At 44.5% G+C, this 24689-nt stretch overlaps 1 protein-coding gene across 10 annotated transcripts in view; it reads right to left on the bottom strand.

The window, feature by feature from the left end:
- The window catches only part of LOC137369872 (microtubule-associated protein 4-like), a 546551-nt gene that overhangs the window by 311461 nt on the left and 210401 nt on the right, over nt 1–24689 (bottom strand). The window lies entirely within an intron of this gene.

Here is a 24689-nt window from a genome sequence, read left to right as displayed (position 1 = left end):
GGAATCATAGAAATTTACAACACAGAAGAACACCTGTTAGTCCATTTTGAAAGAGCTATCTACATGCTCTCCTGCCATTTCTTCCATACCTTCTAAAACAAATTAAAGCCACTTCCCTTTTAACTGTATCTATGGCTGGAATTTTACGCTGGGCTGATGGGAGCTGGACTCAGACGTAAATGTTGGTGCCGAACCCACTTCCGCCCAGCCTGAGGATCCCTCCCGTATTTTACGGATCCCCAGGCTTTAATTGGCCTGAGGCAGGACTTCCACCCACTTGAGGGAGAAGGTCCCACCTCAGTGAGCTGCCAGCCAATCAGTGGGCCGGCAGCTCTTAGTCTCAGCAGTGCCACCGGGAGCGGTGGCCACTTCTGGGACTCCAGCCCAGCTGACCGAGGAGGATACCAAGGAGCCGGGACTGAAGGTAAGTTTGGGGTGCCTCACCAGGGGAATCAGTCGTGCCCTGGTGAGGCTAGGGTGGTCGTTTGGAGGGGGGGGGTTCTTGGATCCCGGGGTTGGGTTGGGAGGCGGGGACGGCCCTCAAGTCGGCACCTTGTGTGGCCATCAAGTGTCCACTTAAGGGCCTTGATTGGCCTCGGGCGGGCGGGCCGCTTCTCACCCCCCGCCGGACCTCCGCAAACTTGGTCGGAGGCGGAATCGGGGCGGTTAGGCCTCCCGGAGCCTGCCGCTCAATTTTACGCTGCCCCCACGCCACCATCCAACCCGCTGGGGCGGCGTAAAATTCTGGCCTATGTCTCTACTCCTACCAGATGGACAACTATTCGGAATACTCTGCATTGCTACAAGTGTGTATGCGGGAAGGCACTGACTATTTGTACAAGCAATCAAAATGCCAGCTATATCACTAAATCAGCATCCAACATAGTGAAGAGAAAGAAGTCAATAAATTAGTCTTCTCATTTAAAGCTTCTTCATAAAAAAAGTACATTTATTGTTCTTTTGATTAACAGTAAAATAAATTTTTAATGCTTTTATCTTTCTGAAATTATCTCACCGGCCCCCTATGCAAGACAAAAATTGCAATGTATCCCCCCACGTGAAAAGGTTGGACACCCCTGCTGTAGATAGTACATGCTGCAGCAATGCTATGCGGCATTGGAGGGGAGGATGTTTTGGCTAAAGTGTGAGGTGCCGATCAAGCAACTGCTTTGTCCTAGATGGGGTCGAGTTTCTATTGTTGCAACTGCATCCATCTATGCAAGTGCAGAGTAATCCATCATACTCCTGATGTGCTTTATTGGTGGTGTAGAGGCTTTTGGGGAGTCAGAAATTGAGCAACTTGCCACAGAATACCCAGCCTCTAACTTACTGTAGTGGCCACAACATTTATGTAGTTAGTCCAGTTGAGCTTCTGGTCATTGATGAGTTGGAGGCGTCAGCAGTGACAATACCATTGCATGCCTTGGGTTAAGATCTTCTTTGTTGGAGACAGTCATTATCTGGGACTTGTGTGGCACAAGTGTTACTTGTCACAACAGCCAAAGCTTGGATGTTGTCCTCGGATTCCTGCATGCAGACATGGACTGCTTCGTTATCTGAGGAATTGCAAATGGAGCTGAGCACTGCAATCAGCACACAATTGTACTTCTGACCTTATGATAAAAGGAAGGCCATTAATGAAGCAACTGAAGATAATTTGGCAGAGAACACCACCCTCAGGAACTCCTGCAGTGATGTCTTGGGGCTAGGATAATTGGCCTCGAACAACCACAACTTTGTGTTACAGGTCTGTCTACAGTCACTAAAGTGTTTGTGCTCTGATTCCCACCGACTTCAGTTTTACCCTTTTTTTTTATCAACAGCGCTCTATTGCACTTAAAACAGTTTACCAACAAGAAAGGACAGCAGTTTGATTCAGTTGGTAGCGCTTTTGTTCAAGTCAAAGCTCTGATCACTCCTGTACTCACATTAAAGCCTGGCTACCCGACCCGAACCCGACTAGAGCCGACTACACGTGTCAGGCTCAGGTCAGGTCAGGTCTATATTCTGAGTCCAGCCTTCGGCTCAGGTCGGGTCGGGCTGGACAATACTGCCTCTGGGAACTCATGGGATATAGCTCAACCATGATTCCCCCACAACTCCATCTGCAGGAATAGCCTGCTGCTGGAACGGACGAACAGGATCAGAAGTAGTATCATTTGGACAAGGTAGAGCACAATAACATGTCTGATATCATTACATTTATTACGATATTCGGGTCAGGTCAATTGCGAAAAAAAAAGGACTCGGGCCCGGGTCAGGTTCGGGTTGGCTGTGGTCAGGTCGGGTTTCAATTTTATACCCGAGCAGGCCTTTAACTCACATGACCTACATTAGCTTCAGGTCCAGCGAAACCTCAAATTTAAAATTACTGTCCTTGTGCTCCTCCAATTCTGGATTCTTGAATTCCTGATGTTTTTAGCCCAACCACTGGCAGCAGTGCCTTCAGCTGTCTAGGCCTTAAGCTCTGGATTTCCCTCCCTAAACTTCTCTGCTTCTCTTTCTTCCTATAAGACCTTACTTTAAACATTCCTCTTTGACCAAGCATTTGGTCACTTGTCCTAATATGTGGTTTGATATAAAATTTTATCTGATAATGTTCCTGTGAAGCACCTAGGGACATTTTATTACACTAAAGGTGCTATATAAATGCAAATTGTTGTCGGGGTGGGAGCAGGTTCAAGACCACTCTAGGACTTCAGCACATAATCTAGGCTAACACTTAAGTACATATTGAGTATGTACCTTGAAATGAAACACTAATCCAAGTGCCCATCCGTCGGTTCAGGTAGATCTGAAGGAACTTATGACAAGCAAGATCTACAGGCACGATCAGCCAAATGGCCGCCTACTGTACTGTATCATTCTATGATTCTATAATAGCAATAAATTGGATGTGAAGCATTTTGGGTTATATGCTAGTTTGTCCTTTGGAGGCAGAAAATGTTAACACCATTACCCAAAGAAATGAATTTGCATGTAAGTTTAAGGTACAAGAGTCGGATGCAATCTCAGCAATCCTAAATCCAAGTGCCAAATCACAAAAGCAACACTACAGGTTAAGATGTATAAAAGAAACTTAGCATCCCAGGAAGTTCAAATGGATCAGTTATGTTCCTGCATAGGGGGCACAGTCTCAGGATAACGGGTTAGACATTTAGGATTGAATTTAGGGTATATTTTTATGACAAAATTAGGACCTCCAGAAGGTGTTAAAGATTAATGTGCTTAATTTCCCCTTCGTCTTTGTGATCCTGGATATCACTGGAAGTTCACCATTTGATTCTTCTCATCTGAGGAGGGCAGTAGATGTAATGACTTCCAGGCTAATCACGTGAGGGGGCAAACGCTAAGATGCTAAATACTGCAGAGAAGTGAGCACAGTTGAATGTCACACGCAACATTAATTCATCATGTTATCAATTGTATTCTGAATAATCCCATTACCTAACTCAGTACAAACCAATCCTTTGTTACATTGAATGTATGTAGAAAGAGTTTTCTTCCCCAATATATAACTTAACTGGACCAGACACATAAATACTGTGGCTACAAGAGCAGGTCAGAGGCTGTGAATACTCAAATGAGTAACTCACCTCCTGACACCAGCTACAAAGCACAAGTCAGGAGTGTTGATAGAAAACTCTTCACTGGCCTATATGATTGCAGCTCCAACAACACTCAAGAAACCCAGGACAAAGCAGCCTGCTTTATCGGCTCCTCATCCACCGCCTTAAACATTCATTCCCTCCACCACTGATGCACAGTGGCAGCTTTGTATACCATCTACAGGATACACTGCAGCAACTTTCCAAGGCTCCTTCAACAGCACCTTCCAAACCCACAACCTCTACCATCCAGAAAGACAAGGGCAGGAGAGGCATGAAAACACCAGCACCCGTGAGTTCGCGTTCAAGTCACACACCGTCCTGACATGGAACCATAATGGCATTCCTTCACTGTCACTGGGTTACAATCCTAGAACTCCCTCTCTAATAACACTGTGGGTGTACCTACACCACCACCTTCTCAAGGGCAAATAGGGATGGGCAACAAACACTGGCCCTGCCAGCGACGCTCACATCCCAGGAACGAATAAAATATATATATTATATATATCTCTCTCAAAAATAATTTTCAACAATTCCCATTCATGTTCTTCAGCCATCCATTTTAGATATATTTTGAAATAATCCGAGTTTTCCTTACCTATACCATTTAATATTTTATATACACCTCAATGAAGACCCTCTTGAACCACCTTCTCTCCAAACTATAATGTTTCAACTTCTCTAAACTTTCATCACTCATGCTATAGTAGTTTTAGTGGTAGCTACTTGGCTGTAAAACCAGGATTCAGGAGTTCAAATCCCATGACAAGTTGTGAAATATAATTCAATAAATTTAAATACTGTATTATTTCTTTGCTGACGATGCTGCATTAACATCCCACACAGAAGAGTGACTACAGAGACTCATCGACAGGATTGCGGCTGCCTGCAACGAATTTGGCCTAACCATCAGCCTCAAGAAAACGAACATCATGGAACAGGACGTCAGAAATGCTCCATCCATCAATATCGGCGACCACACGCTGGAAGTGGTTCAAGAGTTCACCTACCTAGGCTCAACTATCACCAGTAACCTGTCTCGCAATGCAGAAATCAACAAGCGCATGGGAGAGACGTCCGCTGCTATGTCCAGACTGGCTAAGAGGTTGTGGAAAAATGGCGCACTGACACGGAACACAAAAGTCCGAGTGTATCAAGCCTGTGTCCTCAGTACCTTGCTCTACAGCAGCGAGGCCTGGACAACGTATGTCAGCCAAGAGCGATGTCTCAACTCATTCCATCTTCGCTGCCTCTGGAGAATCCTTGGCATCAGGTGGCAAGACTATATCTCCAACGCAGAAGTCATCGAGGCGGCCAACATCCCCAGAATATACACCCTACTGAACCAGCGGCGCTTGAGATGGCTTGGCCATGTGAGCCGCATGGAAGATGGCAGGATCCCCAAGGATGCATTGTACAGCGTGCTCATCACTGGTATCAGACCCACCGGCCGTCCATGTCTCCGCTTTAAAGACGTCTGCAAACGCAACATGAAGTCCTGTGACACTGACCACAAGTCGTGGAAATCAGCTGCCAGTGATCGCCAGAGCTGGAGGACAGCCATAAAGGCAGGGCTAAAGAGTGGCGAGTCGAAGCGACTTAGCAGTTGGCAGGAAAAAAACAGAAGTGTAAGGAGAGAGCCAACTGTGTAACAGCCCCAACAACCAATTTTATCTGCAGTGCTTGTGGAAGAGTCTGTCACTCTAGAATTGGGTTTTATAGCCACTCCAGGCGCTGCTCCACAAACCACTGACCACCTCTAGGCGCTTACCCATTGTCTCTCGAGACAAGGAAGCCGATGAAGATTATTTATTTATTTTAAACTGCTTGGACACAAAGTGATCTGCCTAATACTACCAAGTCCTTTTCCAAGCTTGACTGCAAATTTAATTCCAATCATTCTATATCCTACTTTTCTTGCCCGAAACTTTTAAGATTGGCCAGCAAAACAGAGACCAGGAATGGAACCTGGCACCTTCCTAAACTACATGACCCAGTACTATGCTACACTGTCCAAGTACTCACTGGGCTCAAGAATGAGGAAGAGAACTTGGGTACTGGGAGTACAGTTTCAAAGTTTGTGTATGGTACAAAAAACTGGCAAAGTAGTAAATAGTGAGAAGAATAGTAGTGGACTTCAGGAGGACCTAGGCTGGTAACGTGGGTAGACAGATGGCAAATGCAATTGAATGACGATAAATATGAAGTGATATACTTTGGGAGTAACAACATGCAGTATAATCTAAATGGTACTATCTGGGGGGTGGGGAGGAATGGAATGGAACCTGGAATATACATTCACAAATCTGTGAAGGTGACAGGGTAAGTTGATAAGCTGGTTAAGAAAGTGTATGGGATACTTGGCTTTGTAAATAGGGGCACAAAAACAAGGAGTATTGTGTATAACTCTAGGCACAACACTTTAAGAAGGTCAAGGCCTTGAAGAGGGCATAGAGGAGGTTTATCAGGATGATACCAGGGATGAGGAGCTATGTGGAAAGGTTGGGGCTATTCTGCGTAGAGCAGAGAAGGTTAAGAAGAAATTTAATCGAGGCTTTCAAAATTGAGGGGTTTTGATAGTTTCTCCATATTTGCTCCATTTCTTCTGACAAGTGGGGCAATGTCCAGAGGGCATAGATTTAAAATAATTGGGGGAAAAACTGGAGGGGAAATTAGGAGAAAATTTTCACACACGCATTACCTGAAAGGGTAGTGGAAGCAGATTTCATAGGACGTTTCAAAAGATTAATTTGCAGAGCTATGAGGAAAAGTCTGGGGTGTTGAACTCAATTGGTTAGCTCGATCGAAGAGCAGGCAAAGGCACAATGAGCCGAATGGCCTCTTTCAGTGCTGTAAGATTCAATGATTCTAAGGTGGTTCTTAAAAAAGACTGCCAACTGACTTTTCTCCAAAAACCAAATGCCTTGCAATTTGTCTGTTTAAACATTATGACAACCGAGGTTGTAGGAATGCACTGTCTCCCTCTAGTCCCACTACTCCACTGGTCACAACATATACTTAAAATTATTTTTAACCAGTTATGGATATGGCTAATTATATACTTTTATCTATCCATTTCAGAATACAAATCCACCAACCAGGTTTCTTTAATAAACAACAAAATTATTAATTTATTATTTCTTTTGGGCCTCCTTATCTCGAGAGACAATGGATACGCGCCTGGAGGTGGTCAGTGGTTTGTGAAGCAGCGCCTGGAGTGGCTATAGAGGCCAATTCTAGAGTGACAGGCTTTTCCACAGGTGCTGCAGAGAAATTTGTTTGTCGGGGCTGTTGCACAGTTGGCTCTCCCCTTGCGCCTCTGTCTTTTTTCCTGCCAACTACTAAGTCTCTTCGACACGCCACATTTTAGCCCCGTCTTTATGGCTGCCCGCCAGCTCTGGCGAACGCTGGCAACTGACTCCCACGACTTGTGATCAATGTCACAGGATTTCATGTCGCGTTTGCAGACGTCTTTATAGCGGAGACTTGGACGGCCGGTGGGTCTGATACCAGTGGCGAGCTCGCTGTACAATGTGTCTTTGGGGATCCTGCCATCTTCCATGCGGCTTACATGGCCAAGCCATCTCAAGCGCCGCTGACTCAGTAGTGTGTACAAGCTGGGGATATTGGCCGCCTCGAGGACTTCTGTGTTGGAGATACGGCCCTGCCACCTGATGCCAAGTATTCTCCGGAGGCAGCAAAGATGGAATGAATTGAGACGTCGCTCTTGGCTGACATACGTTGTCCAGGCCTCGCTGCCATAGAGCATTTATTATAAAACAAGATTTATTCAATAAAGATGCAAAGCTTATTAAGACAAAGGTTGAAATATGAAATATAGTTCCTTCTAAATAACCAAACACACGCACGCGCACACCGGTTACAGAAAAAATAAAGAAGCTTTCTCTGCAGAGATCAACTTTACAAAAACAAAAAATAATTTGGCCAAATACTTGTTAATTCTTGAGGAAAAAAAGATAAGATATGAAATGTTTCATGTGACTTACAGTCTGGTGTCCGGGTTCACATAGACGGCTGTCACTGGAATCTTTCTGGAGCAGTTCTGTTCAGGAAACACTGAGGAGTAATCTTGCAGGCTTTTCGGAAGAATTACTGCATCAGTGGGTTCAGCTATCACACTGGATTCTCAGGGTTTCTCAAAGAGGTGGCTCAGGATGAGTTGGGTGACTTCTCTCTCAGCAGGTTACACACCAAGTGCCATCCAAAAAATCACCAAAAATGTAACCAAAACTCCTGAGCCATAAATATAGACATGTGGCTTCTCTGTAAATAACTCCAAAAAGTTCCATAGTCCATAAGACTCTGGTTGTTTACTAAGCTTAAGACATGTGACTTCCAATAAGTCTTTGTTTTTAAACAAAGCCCCAAGTGTCCTTCCAGTGACCCTTTTAAATAAAAAGCAAATCCAGCATCTCCTCAGGTATTCACCACAGTCTTTTAAACACAAATTCTCAACAAATATTAACAATGGAAGCGCGTTGATGACACTTCCACCCTGGGACAAAAAGAAATGAAAATATTAGAACACATTTACACACTAATTCTCATTCACTCTTTACCTGCAACAAATATAGTTATGCCCTATACCATCTTTGTACTCAGGTATCTCAAAGCAAAGTTAAATTCTAGATAAAGCATCAGCAAGTACATTATTTTTCCTCGCAATGTGGATAATCTTCAAGTGATAGGGCTGTAAACTCCATCGAAATGGTCTGGCATTCTGGTTTTTGAATTTTTCCACAAAGGCTCGGGGGTTATGATCAGTATGAGCCCGGCCAGCTGGTTGAAGTTTCAGTAGGGAAGCAATTCGGGAACAGTGACCATAATTCCGTAGGTTTTAAGGTACTTGTGGATAAGGATAAGAGTAGTCCTCGGGTGAAGGTGCTCAATTAGGGGAAGGCTAATTATAACAATATTAGGCAGGAACTGAAGAATTTAGATTGGGGGCGGCTGTTTGAGGGTAGATCAACATCTGACATGTGGGAGTCTTTCAAATGTCAGTTGCTTAGAATCCAGGACCGGCATGTTCCTGTGAGGAAGAAGGATAAGTTTGGCAAGTTTCGGGAACTTTGGATAACGAGGGATATTGTGAGCCTAGTCAAAAAGAAAAAGGAAGCATTCGTAAGGGCCGGAAGGCTGGGAATGGACGAAGCCCTTGAGGAATATAAAGACAGTAGGAAGGAACTTAAGCAAGGAGTCAGGAGGGCTAAAAGGGGTCATGAAAAGTCATTGGCAAACAGAATTAAGGAGAATCCCAAGGCTTTTTACATGTATATAAAGAGCAAGAGGGTAATCAGGGAAAGGGCTGGCCCACTCAAGGACAGAGGAGGGAATCTATGTGTGGAGCCAGAGGAAATGGGCGAGGTACTAAATGAGTACTTTGCATCAGTATTCACCAAAGAGAAGGACTTGGTGGATGATGAGTCGAGGGAAGGGAGTGTAGATAGTCTGGGTCATGTCGTTATCAAAAAGGAGGAGGTGTTGGGTGTCTTGCAAAGCATTAAGGTAGATAAGTCCCCAGGGCCTGATGGGATCTACCCCAGAATACTGAGGGAGGTGAGGGAAGAAATTGCTGGGGCCTTGACAGAAATCTTTGTATCCTCATTGGTTACAGGTGAGGTCCCAGAGGACTGGAGAATAGCCAATGTTGCTCCTTTGTTTAAGTAGGGTAGCAAGGATAATCCAGGAAGTTATAGGCCGGTGAGCCTTACGTCAGTGGTAGGGAAATTATTAGAGAGGATTCGTCGGGACAGGATTTACTCCCATTTGGAAACAAATGAACTTATTAGCAAGAGGCAGCATGGTTTTGTGAAGAGGAGGTCATGTCTCACTAACTTGATTGAGTTTTTTGAGGAAGTGACGAAGATGATTGATGAAGGAAGGGCAGTGGATGTTATCTATATGGACTTCAGTAAAGCCTTTGACAAGGTCCCTCATGGCAGACTGGTACAAAAGGTGAAGTCACACGGGATCAGAGGTGAGCTGGCAAGATGGAGACAGAACTGGCTCGGTCATAGAAGACATAGGGTAGCAGTGGAAGGGTGCTTTTCTGACTGGAGGGCTGTGACTAGTGGTGTTCCGCAGGGATCAGTGCTGGGACCTTTGCTGTTTGCAGTATATATAAATGATTTGGAGGAAAATGTAGCTGGTCTGATTGGTAAGTTTGCGGATGACACAAAGGTTGGTGGAGTTGCGGATAGTGATGAGGATTGTCAGAGGACACAGCAGGATATAGATCGGTTGGAGACATGGGCAGAGAAATGGCAGATGGAGTTTAATCCGGACAAATGTGAGGTAATGCATTTTGGAAGGTCTAATACAGGTGGGAAGTATACAGTAAATGGCAGAACCCTTAGGAGTATTGACAGGCAGAGAGATCTGGGCGTACAGGTCCACAGGTCACTGAAAAGTGGCAACGCAGGTGAATAAGGTAGGCAAGAAGGCATACGGCATGCTTGCCTTCATCGGTCGGGGCATAGAGTATAAAAATTGGCAAGTCGTGCTGCAGCTGTACAGAACTTTAGTTAGGCCACACTTAGAATATTGCGTGCAATTCTGGTCGCCACACTACCAAAAGGACGTGGAGGCTTTGGAGAGGGTACAGAAGAGGTTTACCAGGATGTTGCCTGGTCTGGAGGGCATTAGCTATGAGGAGAGGTTGAATAAACTCGGATTGTTTTCACTGGAACGACGGAGGTGGAGGGGCGACATGATAGAGGTTTACAAAGTTATGAGTGGCATGGACAGAGTGGATAGTCAGAAGCTTTTTCCCAGGGTGGACGAGTCAGTTACTAGGGGACATAGGTTTAAGGTGCGAGGGGCAAAGTTTAGAGGGGATGTGCGAGGCAAGTTCTTTACACAGAGGGTGGTGAGTGCCTGGAACTTGCTGCCGGGGGAGGTGGTGGAAGCAGGTACGATAGCGATGTTTAAGAGGCAACTTGACAAATACATGAATAGGATGGGAATAGAGGGATATGGTCCCCGGAAGTGCAAAATGTTTTAGTTTAGACGGGCGTCAAGATTGGCGCAGGCTTGGAGGGCCGAATGGCCTGTTCCTGTGCTGTACTGTTCTTTGTTCTAGTATATAACACTGCTTCCCTGTAGCCATGGTGGACATATACTTCAAAATGTTTAAGAGCTAGTAGTAATCCCAGAGTTTCTTTTTCCATTGTAAGGTATCTCTTTTGGTGTCGATTTAGCTTTTTGGAAAAGTATCCCACTGGCTTTTCTATGCTCGATTCATCATCTTGTTATCTGACTGCACCTACCCCCAGGTCACTAGCATGAATTGCTACCTTGAAGGGCTTGGTTAAATTTAGGGCAGCAATTGGTTCATTGATCAAATTTGTTTTCAGCCTCTCAAAAGATGCTTGGCACTTCCCTGACCACTCCCCTGTTATTTTGTAGCAAATCCGTCAGTGGAGCAGCTGTAGTGCTAAAATTTGGTACAAACTTGCAGTAGAAACTACACATCCCCAAAAACCTGATGATTTCTCATTTAGTCTTAGGGCCAGGGAACTCACCCAATGCTTGAACTTTTGCAGCTCTTGGCAACACTTATCCATGCACCACTATATGTCCTAGGTAAGTTACCCGCTCTTTTGCAAATTCACTTTTGGCAAGGTTTATTTCCAAATCAGCCAACTGTAATTTTCTAAACAGAGCTTTCAGTTGTTCCAAGTGTCACTGTATACCAGCGCATCATCAAGGTAAACAACACAGTGAAGAATACTGGCTATCACTTGGTTCATTGGTCTCTGGAAAGTTGCTGGGGCATTTGTTAGCCTGAATGGCATCATTTGGCATTGGAAAAGACCATCTGGTGTGACAAAGGATGATATTTCTTTAGCTCGGGGTGTTAAAGGAACCTGCTAGTATCCCTTTAACAAATCTATTTTGGTAAGAAACATGGCACTACCAACTCTGTCAATACAGTCTTCCAAGCAAGGAACTGGGTAGGAGTCTGCCTTTTTTGCTGCATTAACCTTTCTGTAGTCCATGCAAAACCTAGTTGAACCATCAGGCTTAGGCAATAACACGACTGGGGAACTCTAGCTGCTTTGACTGGGTTCAATTAGGTAGTTTTCCAACATGTATTGGATGTCTGCTTTCACCTGGACCTGTTTCTCTGGACCTAAGCGATAAGGAGGCTGTTTTATAGGAGGATTCTCCTATATCCACATCATGTATGGCTAAGGTTGGACATCCTGGATTGTCCCTACAGACTCCTTTAAATGTTGTGAGTAGCCTTGTTAGGACTCCTTGTTGTTCTGCATTTAAATATGAAAGCATAGTGTCTAAACTCCCTAACAATTCCGTGTTAGCTAACCGGATAGTAGGAGGTTCAATTTGGGAACTCTCTAGGCCTCCTTCTGCCTCATCCTCACAATCCCTATTGTTCTTCGTTGTCCTTACTACCTGACATACCTGTACTTTATTTTATTTTATTTATTTTATTTTTTATTTAGAGATACAGCACCGAAACAGGCCCTTCGGCCCACCGTGTTTGTGCCGACCAACAACCACCCATTTATACTAATCCTACATTAATCCCATATTCTCTACCACATCCCCTACCACCTACCTACACTAGGGGCAATTTACAATGGCCAATTTACCTATCAACCTGCAAGTCTTTGGCTGTGGAAGGAAACCGGAGTACCCAGCGGAAACCCACGCAGACACAGGGAGAACTTGCAAACTCCGCACAGGCAGTACCCAGAACTGAACCCGGGTTGCTGGAGCTGTGAGGCTGCAGTGCTAACCACTGCGCCACTGTGCCGCCTGTGCTTATCCTCCTCCCGGTAGTGATATTGTTTCAACATACTGATGTGACACAACCGATTCTTTTTCCGGCAATCTGGGGTGTCAATCAAATAATTTACTTTACCAATCCATTTGACTACTCTATATAGACCACTGAACCGTGCTTTCAGTGGTTCACTCTGTAAAGGCAATAAAAGTAACACAACATCCCCTGGTTGAAATGTTCAGGTCTTGGCATGCTTGTCGGTCCATTTTTTCATGGTTGATGTTTAGTTTAGAGATACAGCACTGAAACAGGCCCTTCGGCCCACCGAGTCTGTGCCGACCATCAACCACCCATTTATATTAATCCTACACTAATTCCATATTCCTATCACATCCCCACCTGTCCCTATATATTTCCCTACCACCTACGTATACTAGGGGCAATTTATAATGGCCAATTAACCTATCAACCTGCAAGTCTTTGGCATATGGGAGGAAACCGGAGCACCCGGAGGAAACCCACGCAGACACAGGGAGAACTTGCAAACTCCACACAGGCAGTACCCAGAATTGAACCCGGGTCACTGGAGCTGTGAGGCTGCGGTGCTAACCACTGCGCCACTGTGCCGCCCTTGATTGTGAAGCTTTAAGTTGTTCCAGAGCCACCTTGCAGGCTCGTGAGCCGCTCCTGAAACAAGGATGTCATGAGTTTCTTTGCGTTATCTTAAGCAACACAACGACGTATGTGGATTCCAGTTCCTTGAAGATCACTATAAGGTTTATTAACAGCATCTGCAGTATTTTGCTTTCATTCCAGCATCTCCTCAGGTATTTTCCACAGTCTTTTAAACACAAATCCTCAAAAAATATTAACAATGGAAGCACGTTCATGACACGTTCAACACACAAACACAACCCACTCATGTGGAATTCAACTGCCTGCTCTTTTAACAAAGGCAATTTAGCACCTCTTAAGATGCAGAAGGAATTTCATATAAAAGCACTAAGTCCTTGTACATTGAATTCCATGATTTCAAGGCACATAAACAACTAGGCTAACCCAAAACTTCTCCAATACAGTACTGCGCCAAATTATAAATGTAGCAGTGCTTAAAAAAACTACTGTGAAATGGCACGGGTGAGTACTCCAGAGACTGACAGTTTAAAAACATTAGTTTGACTGCATTTATGCTCTTTCTCCTTCAAAATCACTGGGCTTTACTGAATTCAACCAACTGTAATTAATGTTGATGCTCCCCAATGATGTGGTGTTAAACGCAGCCATGCTGGACCAAGCAACAAAGACCCAGATGCTGCCCAGTTTGACTCATGTCCATCAGTTAACAGATGTTGGCCAAGAGCAGAATTATGCTCGGGTGCACAACCGACACCTTCCCGAACAAATATCCAGACAATGCTCTCATGTTCTGGTGTCACACATGAGCAGAATGGTGCAGCGGAAGTGTGCTGGGCACACAACCCAGAAGTCAATAGATCCAAACCATTTTCTAAGGAATGCAAAAATCTTCGATAGGTATATAAATAGTAAACGAGTAGTAAGTGGAGGCGTGGAGCTAATTAGGGACCAAAAAGGGATCTATGCTTGGAGGCAGAGGGCATGACTGAAGTACTAAATGTGTACTTTGTTTCTGTCTTTACCAAGGAAAAATATGCTGCCAAAGTCCTAGTGATAGAGGAGTTAGTTGAGACACTGGATGGGCTAAAAATTGTACAGAGGAGGTATTAGAAAGGTTGACTGTATTTAAAAGTTGGTAAGTCACCAGGACTGAATGGGATGCATCCACAGATAACAAGGAAAGTAAGGATGGAAATTGCGGAAATGTTGACCATAATCTTCCAATCCTCCCCAGATACAGTAGTGGTACCAGCAGACCGCTGAATTGAAACGTTACACCTTTGTTCAAAAAAGGGTGCAAGGATAGGTCTATCAACTACAGGCCAGTCAGCTTAACCTTGGTCGTGGGAAAGCCTTTAGAAACCATAATCCAGGACAAAATTAAGTCACTTGGAACAAATGTAAATTAATTTTAAAAAGCCAGCATGGATTTGTTAAAGGCAATTCGTGTTGAATTTGTTTTGAGTTTTTTAACGATGTAACAGAGAGGGTTGATGAGGTTGATATGGTGTAAATGGACTTCCAAAAGGCGTTTGATAAAATGCCATATAACAGGCTTGTCAGCAAAGTTGAAGCTCATAGAATAAAAGGGACAATGACAGCATGAACCTGAACTTGACTGAGTGAAAGAAAACAGCTAGTAGTGGGAAACAGTTGTTTTACAGACTAGAGGAGGGCATACAGTGGGGTTCTCAAGAGATCGGTAGTAGGACCACTGCTTTTCTTGATATAAATTAACGTTCTAGAATTGGGTGTAGAGGGTCGAATTTCAAAATTTGCAGATTAAACAACACTTGGATGTATTGTGAACTGTGAGGAGGCTAGTGACATTGAAGCTGGCAAGTTGAGAAATGGCTTAAAAAGGCATACAGGATCCTGTGTTTTATAAATGAGAGTACAAAAACAAGGAAATTGTGATGAACTTTTATAAAACAACGGTTCAGCCTCAACTGGAGTCCAGTGCCCAATTCCGGGCACCGCACTTTAGCAAGGGTGCAAAAAAAGATTTATGAGAATGGTTCCAGGGATCAGAGATTTCAGTTACATTGATAGATTGGAGAAACTGGGGCTGCTCTCCTTAAAGAGAAGGCTAAGAAGAGATTTGATAGATGTGTTCAAAATCATGAGGTATCTAGGCAGAGTACCTAGGAAGGGTCAAAAACCTGTGGACATAGATAGAAAGTGAATGGTGAAAGAATCAACAGCAATATGAGGAAAAACCTGGTTATGCAACAAGTGGTTAGGATCTGGAATGCACAGCCTGAGAGCCTGGTGGAGGCTTTGAAATGAGAATTGGATAAGCACCTGAAGAGAAAAAGATTTGCAGGGCTACAAGGAAAAGGCTGGGGAATGAAACTAGCTGTTTTTCTCTTGCATGGACACAACAGACCGAATGGCCTCCTTCTGTGCTGCAACCATTCTATGATTCTATGAAAACTACTACTGACTACTGCACAGAAGGGCTGTCAGTACTTGTACAAATTTACTCCAGCATGAATCACCATTCCTCAGGAGAGGAGAAAACTGGGAAAGGAAAAGAAAAATTCAACAGATCAGTATTCTTACAACCCTTCCAGGACATCACTTTCAACGTGAGGGAGCCAAGCAAACCAGATTGGTGCTCCTATCCCCTTCCACCTACTGGCAGGGGATATGAAAGGTGCAGTGCTTGCTCTCACATCGATCAGTACAGCTGGCCTAGGATCAGTGCAGTTAGAGGTATAATAGAATGACCTTAAAATTAACATTAATGATAGAGACCCATCTTCATGAGTTTTGCATATTTAGATCAGTTTAGCAACAAATGAATTAGCAAGGTATGTTAAACACTGCGGCACAGTGGCGCAGTAGTTAGCACCGCAGCCTCACAGCTCCAGCGATCCGGGTTCAATTCTGGGTACTGCCTGTGTGGAGTTTGCAAGTTTTCCCTGTGTCTGCGTGGGTTTCCTCCGGGTGCTCTGGTTTCCTCCCACAGCCAAAAGACTTGCAGGTTGATAGGTAAATTGGCCATTATAAATTGCCCCTAGTATAGGTAGGTGGTAGGGGAATATAGGGACAGGTGAGGATGTGGTAGGAATATGGGATTAGTGTAGGATTAGTATAAATGGGTGGTTAATGGTCGGCACAGACTTGGTGGGCCGAAGGGCCTGTTTCAGTGCTGTATCTCTAAAAATCTTTAAAAAAATAAAAAATCTAACATCCACATTCTACAACTCCAGTCCCTTGCCCTCTTATAGTATTGCCTGCATAATCTAAATGATCAATGCAAAATTATAGTTTTAGAAAAACATAAGAAAAGGAGTACACCATTCAGCCCCTCAAACCTGCTCTGCCATTCAATAAGATCATGGCTGATCTGACTGTGGCCTCAACTCCACTTTCCTACCTGCTCCCCTCCGCCCCCACCCACCCCCCCCCCCCCCCCCCATAAACCTCGACTCCCTTGTGGATCAAAAATCTAACTCAGCCTTGAATATATTTAATGACCCAGCCTCCACTGCTCTCTGGGGAAGAGATTCCAAAAATTAACAACCCTCAGAAAAGAAGCTCCTCCTCATCTCAGACTTAAAAGGGAGACCCCTTATTTTGAAACTGTGCCCCTGGTTCTAGATTCTCCCAAAAGGGGAAACATCCTGTCAGCATTCACTCTGTCAAGTCCCCCCTCAGAATCTTATAGGTTTCAATAAAATCACCTCTCCTAAACTCCAATAGTATAGATAGGCCCACCTGCTCAACCTTTCCTCATAAGATAACCCTTTCATCCCAGAAATCAGCCTAGTGAACCTTCTCTGAACTACTTCCAAGGTATGTAAATCCCTCTAAGTAAGGAGGCCAAAACTGTATGCAGTACTCAAGGTGCAGTCTCACCAGCATCATGTACAGTTGTAGCAAGACTTCTATACTTTTACATTCCAATCCTGCTCCAATAAATACCAACATTCCATTTGCCTTTCTAATTACTTGTTGTACCTGCATGCTAGCTTATTGCAATTCAGGTACAAGGACCCAGATCCCTCCGTACCGCAGCATTCTGCAGTCAGAATTAAAAGGACCGAGGAATTTTTTTAAAAATCGATTAGATTTCCAAATTATTGGAAAAATTCTGAGGGACAGCATAAATCTTGATTTAGAAAGAACAGATTAATCAATGATAGTCAGCAAGGATTTGTGTCTGACTAACATGATTAATCTTTTTGAGGAGGTAACAAGAAGGGTTGATGAGTGTAGTGCATTTGATGTAGTCTATATGGATTATAGCAAAGCTTTTGATAATGTCTGTTTACAGAAGTAAAAGCCCATGGGATCTAAGGCAAAATGGCAAGTTGGATCCAAACTTGTGTCATGCTCACAGAGGGAACTGTGATGAAATATGAAATAATGGAGGAATTATGAAATAAAAGTAAACTGTTGAACTAAGCTGCAAGAATATGGACACTTTGTTACCCAGCAACATGGAGGGAGACATCAGGTCATTCCCTCCTGTACTGCCCATCAACATGTGGATGACTAAAAAGCTAATAATGAGGGAGAAAATTGATTATGAAAGTAAATTGGCAAGAAATATAAAAACAAACAGCAAGAGCTTCTACGGGTATATAAAAAGAGAGTAGCTAAAGTGAGTGTGGGACCCTTGGTGGATGCGCCTGGGGAATTGATAATGGGGAACAGGGAAATGGCAGATAATTGAAACCAATATTTTGCATCAGTCTTCCTGATGGAGGACACTATAAGCATCCACAGGTATAAGATAAGGAAGGAGCTAATGGGAGGAAAGATCTTATAACAGTTATAACAGGCAGATACCGAGTGCAGAGAGTCTGTGAGGAAGGTTAGGCAGTTGACAGGGCAAAGTTGCAGCCAGTATGATGGGTTGAAGTGTGTCTATTTTAACACAAGTAGTGTCAGGAATAAGGGTGATGAACTTAGAGCATGGATCAGTACTTGGAGCTACGATGTTGTGGCCATGACGGAGACGTGGATATCACAGGGGCAGGAATGGATGTTGGATGTTCCGGGGTTTAGATGTTTCAACAGGAATAGGGAGGGAGGTAAAAGAGGTGGGGAGTGGCATTGTTAATCAGGGATAGTATCACAGCTGCAGAAAGGGAGGTTGTCGAGGAGGGTTTGTCTACTGAGTCATTATGGGTGGAAGTCAGAAACAGGAAAGGAGCAGTCACGTTGTTGGGAGTTTTCTATAGAACCCCCAATAGCAACAGAGACATGGAGGAACAGACTGGGAGGCAGATTTTGGAAAGGTGCAGAAGTAACAGGGTTGTTGTCATGGGTGACTTCAACTTCCCTAATATTGATTGGAACCTCCTTAGTGCAAATAGTTTGGATGGAGCAGTTTTTGTCAGGTGTGTCCAGGAAGGTTTCCTGACTCAATTTGTAGATAGGCCGACTAGAGGGGAGACTATGTTGGACTTGGTGCTTGGCAACGAACCAGGCCAGGTGGCAGATCTCTCGGTGGGAGAGCATTTCGGTGATAGTGATCACAACTCCCTGACCTTTACTATAGTCATGGAGAGGGACAGGAGCAGACGGGATGGGAAAATATTTAATTGGGGGAGAGGGAATTACAATGCTATTAGGCAGGAACTGGGGAGCATAAATTGGGAACAGATGTTCTCTGGAAAATGCACGACAGAAATGTGGAGGTTGTTTAGGGAGCACTTGCTGCGACTGCTGGATAGGTTTGTCCCGATGAGGCAAGGAAGGGATGGAAGGGTGAAGGAACCTTGGATGACAAGAGATGTGGAACAGCTAGTCAAGAGGAAGAAGGAAGCTTACTTAAGGTTGAGGAAGCAAGGATCAGACAGGGCTCTCGAGGGTTACAAGGTAGCCAGGAAGGAACTGAAGAATGGACTTAGGAGAGCTAGAAGGGGACATGACAAAGTCTTGACGGGTAGGGTTAAGGAAAATCCCAAGGCGTTCTACACTTAGGTGAGGAACAAGAGGATGGCCAGAGTGAGGGTAGGGCCGATCAGGGATAGTGGAGGGAACTTGTGCCTGGAGTCGGAGGAGGTAGGGGAAGTCCTAAATGAATACTTTGCTTCAGTATTCACTAGTGAGAGGGACCTGGTCGTTTGTGAGGACAGCGTGGAACAGGCTGATATGCTCGAACAGGTTGAGGTTAAGAGGGAGGATGTGCTGGAAATTTTGAAAGACATGAGGACAGATAAGTATGGATATACCCAAGGATATTACGGGAAGCGAGGGAAGAGATTGCTGCGCCTTTGGCGATGATCTTTGTGTCTTCACTGTCCACTGGAGTAGTACCGGATGATTGGAGGGTGGCAAATGTTGTTTCCTTGTTCAAGAAAGGGAATAGGGATAACCCTGGGAATTATAGACCAGTCAGTCTTACGTCGGTAGTGGGCAAATTATTGGAGAGGATTCTGAGAGACAGGATTTATGATTATTTGGAAAAGCATGGTTTGATTAGAGACAGTCAGCATGGCTTTGTGAGGGGCAGCTCATGCCTCACAAGCCTTATTGAATTCTTTGAAGATGTGACAAAACACATTGATGAAGGAAGAGCAGTGGATGTGGTGTATATGGATTTTAGCAAGGCGTTTGATAAGGTTCCCCATGGTAGGCTCATTCGGAAAGAGGCAAGGGATTCAGGGAAAGTTGGCTGTCTGGATACAAAATTGGCTGGCCCATAGAAGACAGAGGGTGGTAGTAGATGGAAAGTATTCAGCATGGAACTCGGTGACCAGTGGTGTTCCACAAGGATCTGTTCTGGGATCTCTGCTCTTTGTGATTTTTATAAATGACTTGGATGAGGAAGTGGAAGGCTGGGTTAGCAAGTTTGCCGATGACACGAAGGTTGCTGGAGTTGTGGATAGTGTGGAAGGCTGTTGTAGGTTGTAACGGGACATTGACAGGATGCAAAGCTGGGCTAAGAAGTGGCAGATGGAGTTCAACCTGGAAAAGTGTGAAGTGATTCATTTTGGAAGGTCGAATTTGAATGCGGAATACAAGCTTAAAGACAGGATTCTTGGTAATGTGGAGGAACAGAGGGATCTTGGGGTCCATGTCCATAGATCACTCAAAGTTGCCACCCAAGTTGATAGGGTTGTTAAGAAGGCGTATGGGGTGTTGGCTTTCATTAACAGGGGGATTGAATTTAAGAGCCGCGAGGTTATGCTGCAGCTCTATAAAGCCCTGGTTAGACCACATTTGGAATATTGTGTTCAGTTCTGGTCGCCTCATTATAGGAAGGATGTGGAAGCTTTAGAGAGGGTGCAGAGGAGATTTACCAGGATGCTGCCTGGACTGGAGGGCATGTCCTACGAAGAAAGATTGAGGGAGCTAGGGCTTTTCTCATTGGAGCGAAGAAGGATGAGAGGTGACTTGATAGAGGGGTACAAGATGATGAGAGGCATAGATAGAGTGGATAGTCAGAGACTTTTTCCCAGGGTGGAAAGGGCTATCACCAGGAGGCATAATTTTAAGGTGATTGGAGGAAGGTTTCGGGGAGATGTCAGAGGTAGGTTCTTTACACAGAGAGTGGTGGGTGTGTGGAATGCACTGCCAACGGTGGTAGTAGAAGCAGGTACGTTAGGTGCATTTAAGCAACTCTTGGATAGGTACATGGATGATAGTAGAATGAAGGGTAGGTAGTTAGTTTGATCTTAGAGTAGGTTAAAGGTTCGGCACAACATCGTGGGCCGAAGGGCCTGTACTGTGCTGTACTGTTCTATGTTCTAACAGTCTCTAGCACAAGGAATAAAGTACTTGACAAACTAATGGGACTAAAGGCAGACATGTTGCCAGGACCTGATGGCCTGCATCCAAGGGTTTTAAAAGAAGCAGCTGCAGAGACAGTGGAGGCATTGGTCGAAATATTCCAGAACTCACTGGATTCTGGGAGGGTCCCAGAGGATTGGAAAACTGCTAATGTGACGCCCCTGTTCAAGAAGGGAGGGAGACAAAAAGCAAGAAACTATCGGCCAGTCAGCCTAACATTAATTGTTGGAAAAATGGCTAGAGTCCTTTATTAAGGAAGAAATAGCAGGACATTTAGAAAAGCTTAATGCAATCGAACAGAGTCATCAACATGGTTTTGTTAAAGGGAAATCATGTTTGGCAAATTTGCTAGAGTTCTTTGAGGATATAACAAGCAGAGTTGATGAAGGGGAATCGGTAGATGTAGTGAGTTTGGATTTCCAGAAGGCATTCGATAAGGTGCCACATAAAAGATTATTGCACAAGATAGGCGCTCACGGTATTTGGGGTAATGTATTAGCATGGATTGAGGATTGGTTCACTCACAGAAGACAGAGAGTCAGAATTAATAGGTCTTTTTCAGGTTGGAAAGACGTAACTAATGGAGTGCCACAAGGATCAGTCCTAGTGCCTCAACTATTTACTATCTATATTAATGACTTGGAGGAGAGGGCAGAGTGTAATATATCCAAATTTGCTGACCATACAAAAATAGGTGGGAGGGCATGTTGTGATGAGGACATAAGGAATCTGCAAGGGGATGTAGATAGGTTGAGTGAGTGGGCAAAAACTTGTCAGACGGAGTTTAATGTAGGAAAATGTGAGATCATGCACTTTGGTAGGAAGAATCAAAAAGCAGACTATTATTTAAATGAAGAAAGACTCCATAAAAGTGCAGCATAGAGGGATCTGGGTGTTCTTGTACTTGAAACTCAAAATGTTAGCATGCAGGTGCAGCAAGTAATTAAGGCAGCAAATAGAAATTTGGCCTTTATTGCAAGGGGGGTTTGGAGTTTAAAAATAGGGAAGTCTTGTTACAACTGTACAGGGTGTTGGTGAGGCCACACCTGGAGTACTGTGTACAGATTCGGTCCCTGTATTTAAGAAAGGATATACTGGCACTGGAGGCCGTTCAAAACAGATTCACTCAGCTAATTCCTGGGATGAAGGGGTTGACTTATCAAGAACGGCTAAACAGGTTAGGCCTTTATTCATTAGGGTTTAAAAGAATGAGGGGTGATCTTACTGAAACGTACAAGATTCTGAGGGGCTTGACAGGGTAGATCTTGAGAAGATCTTTCCACCAGTGGGGGAATCTCGAACTAGGGGACATAGTTACAGAATAAGGGGACACTCATTTAAAACTGAGATGGGAAGGAATTTCTATCTCTCAGAGGGTATTGAATGTCTGGAATTCTCTACCCCAGAGAGTTGTAGAGGCTAGATCACTAAAAATATTTAAAGAGGAGGTAGATAGATTTTTGAAATATTGGGAAGTTGAGGGCTATGAGGAGCTGGCACAAAAAAGGAGTTGAGGTCTGAGGCAGATCAGCCATGATCTTATTGAATGGCAGGGCAGGCTTGAGGGGCCGAATGACCTACTCCTGCTCCTATTTTTTATGTTCTTATGTTAGTCTGTAGAAAACTGGACCATTATTAACGTCTAGGATTGCCTTGAGCAGGCACATTGATATGTAAAATGGACCATTCCATGCTAACAACTCCTATCATCAAAATACGGGCTAGCAAAGGCTTTTGCAGACAGACTAACTCCGAAGTCAAGACCAAAAAAATAAGTGTTATTTCACACATATTAATCAAAATGGACCACATTCAGACATTATATAACAATGGTCCCACATCCGGGGACATTGTACAAACATCCCAGAGAACAGCGTCTTGAGTCACCTGACTAAAACCAAAACCTGATAAGTTTTTACCTGAAAAGAAGTAACTGCTCTGAGAGAGGGAGACAGTCATTTCCAGCCAGATAAGCTGTGAGATCGATCCAGCTAAGCAATAAGCCCTGCCAGAACCATCTTTAAACTACTGTGACGGAGAGACTGCAGGCTGACCTTGAAAACACCACATCTGAGAAATTGAACCAGGACTTTCACTAGTAACTTCGGACTGAGTTTTAACCAACAAAGTGATTCCTGACAACGCAGCCGGCCACTGACGTCATCAGGCTGCGTCAAGGTGCGCACATGCGCAGATGGGCTCCTGCTCTCTGCACGTGCGCTGTGTTCCGACTTGCCAGGACTGGTTAACGCATGCGCCGATGACGTCATCATGTGACGTTTGCATCTTTGGGCAACGCGCCTGGTCGGCCTCTGCACATGCGCTTTACGCATACAGCAATGCAACGCCAACCGAAATTCACACATGCGTCAAGCTCCGCTCCTTCCCCTCCACTCTTTCGGCCGCTCTGCGGCCCCCCTCGCTGCTCTCACTGGCCACTCCGCTCCTCCCCCCACCCACCGTCCCTCTCCGCTCCCCTCCCTGCTCTGTCCCGATCTGCTCCCCTACCCCACCGTCCCCGCTCCGCTCGCTCCCCCCCACACCCTCGGCCCGCTCGCTCGCTCTCTCCCTCCCTCCCTTGTGTGCTGCCATGTGTTTAGGTTAAGTTGCCTTCGTGTGATTATTTGAGCAGCGCCATCTTTAGTCCTGTCAGCTGCCTGAAGTCGCGGACTGTGATGTTTTAGTGGCACATGCTGCATTTGTGCATGTGCCACTGCAGCGCCACTTAGTGGTAGCGTTGTCAGCAAACGCAGCCTTTTGGGTTATATTGCAACGATTTGGACTTGAATGTAGAGGCCATGATTAAGAAGCTTACAGAAATACAAAAATTGGCTGTGTGGTTGATAATGAAGAAGAAAGCTGTATACTGTAGGAAGACATCAATAGACTAGTCAGGTGGGTGGAACAGTGGCAAATGGAGATAAATCTGGACAAGTGTGAGGTAATGCATTTGAGGATGGCTAACATGGCATGCGGATACACAATAAATGACTAACAAGTGCCTAGCCACAGACAGTGAAACAGGAAACAATAGTCTGACCTTCCTACAACTCCCGGTGCAGCTGGTACCGCGAAATCTACAAGTCAAGAACTCTTGTGAAATAAACTGACCAAGATTCAAGTTCCCTCCAATTTGACCTAGCAAGCCACACAATTGCAACACCACTTTCTCAAAGGAACTAAGGCTGCTCAATAAATGCTGGCCTTGCCAGAGATACCGACTTCCCGAGAAGCAATAAAATAAATAAACTGAATGTCTATTTTCCATTCTTGAATTTTCTGATGTCCTTATAAATGAGAGCTAAGATTTTTTTTTCCGTAACTAAGGGATTACTGTAACACTTAACCTTCATCATTTTCCACTAAAAGGACAGCTTCATAGACAAAATTCCAACCGGCAGGTGGGATAACCGAGCTCACAATTCCAATTTGGCAGCACTGGAGATGCCCGAGAATGAAAAGAACAGGCCAGATATCTTAAAAATAAGTATAAGTAGCTGTCCCCACAGCTCAGTTCCTGGTTCACTGTCCCTATGGTGAACTGAACCATACAGATATGTTAAGAGGCGCATGCAAGTCTTACTATGTTAGTTCCTTTGGGCTGTAGAGAGAGAAAAGGAGGAAATAAAAATCAAGATTGCGGTCACGTTGCAGTGCCTGACACCAATATCAATGAAGCATCAAATTAAGCTCAGGCCTGCCTGTATGCACACCACCCCACCCCCCAAGCCCCACCGCCTCAACTGATCAGATCTACTATCAACCCTCAGGCATGAAGGACAGCACCCAGTGCACATGAAATGATAGCCCAGGAACGACTCTCTAACTTCCAAGAGAAAAATCTTAAAATAAAATGTTCGAGGCCTGGGTGTCAAATTGTTTGATTATTATTTGATAGCTTTAGTCTGTTTTTC

The sequence above is a fragment of the Heterodontus francisci genome, chromosome 5 (assembly GCF_036365525.1).
Source record: "Heterodontus francisci isolate sHetFra1 chromosome 5, sHetFra1.hap1, whole genome shotgun sequence".
Lineage (NCBI taxonomy): Eukaryota > Metazoa > Chordata > Chondrichthyes > Heterodontiformes > Heterodontidae > Heterodontus > Heterodontus francisci.
This window is presented reverse-complemented; position numbering and strand designations above follow the sequence as displayed.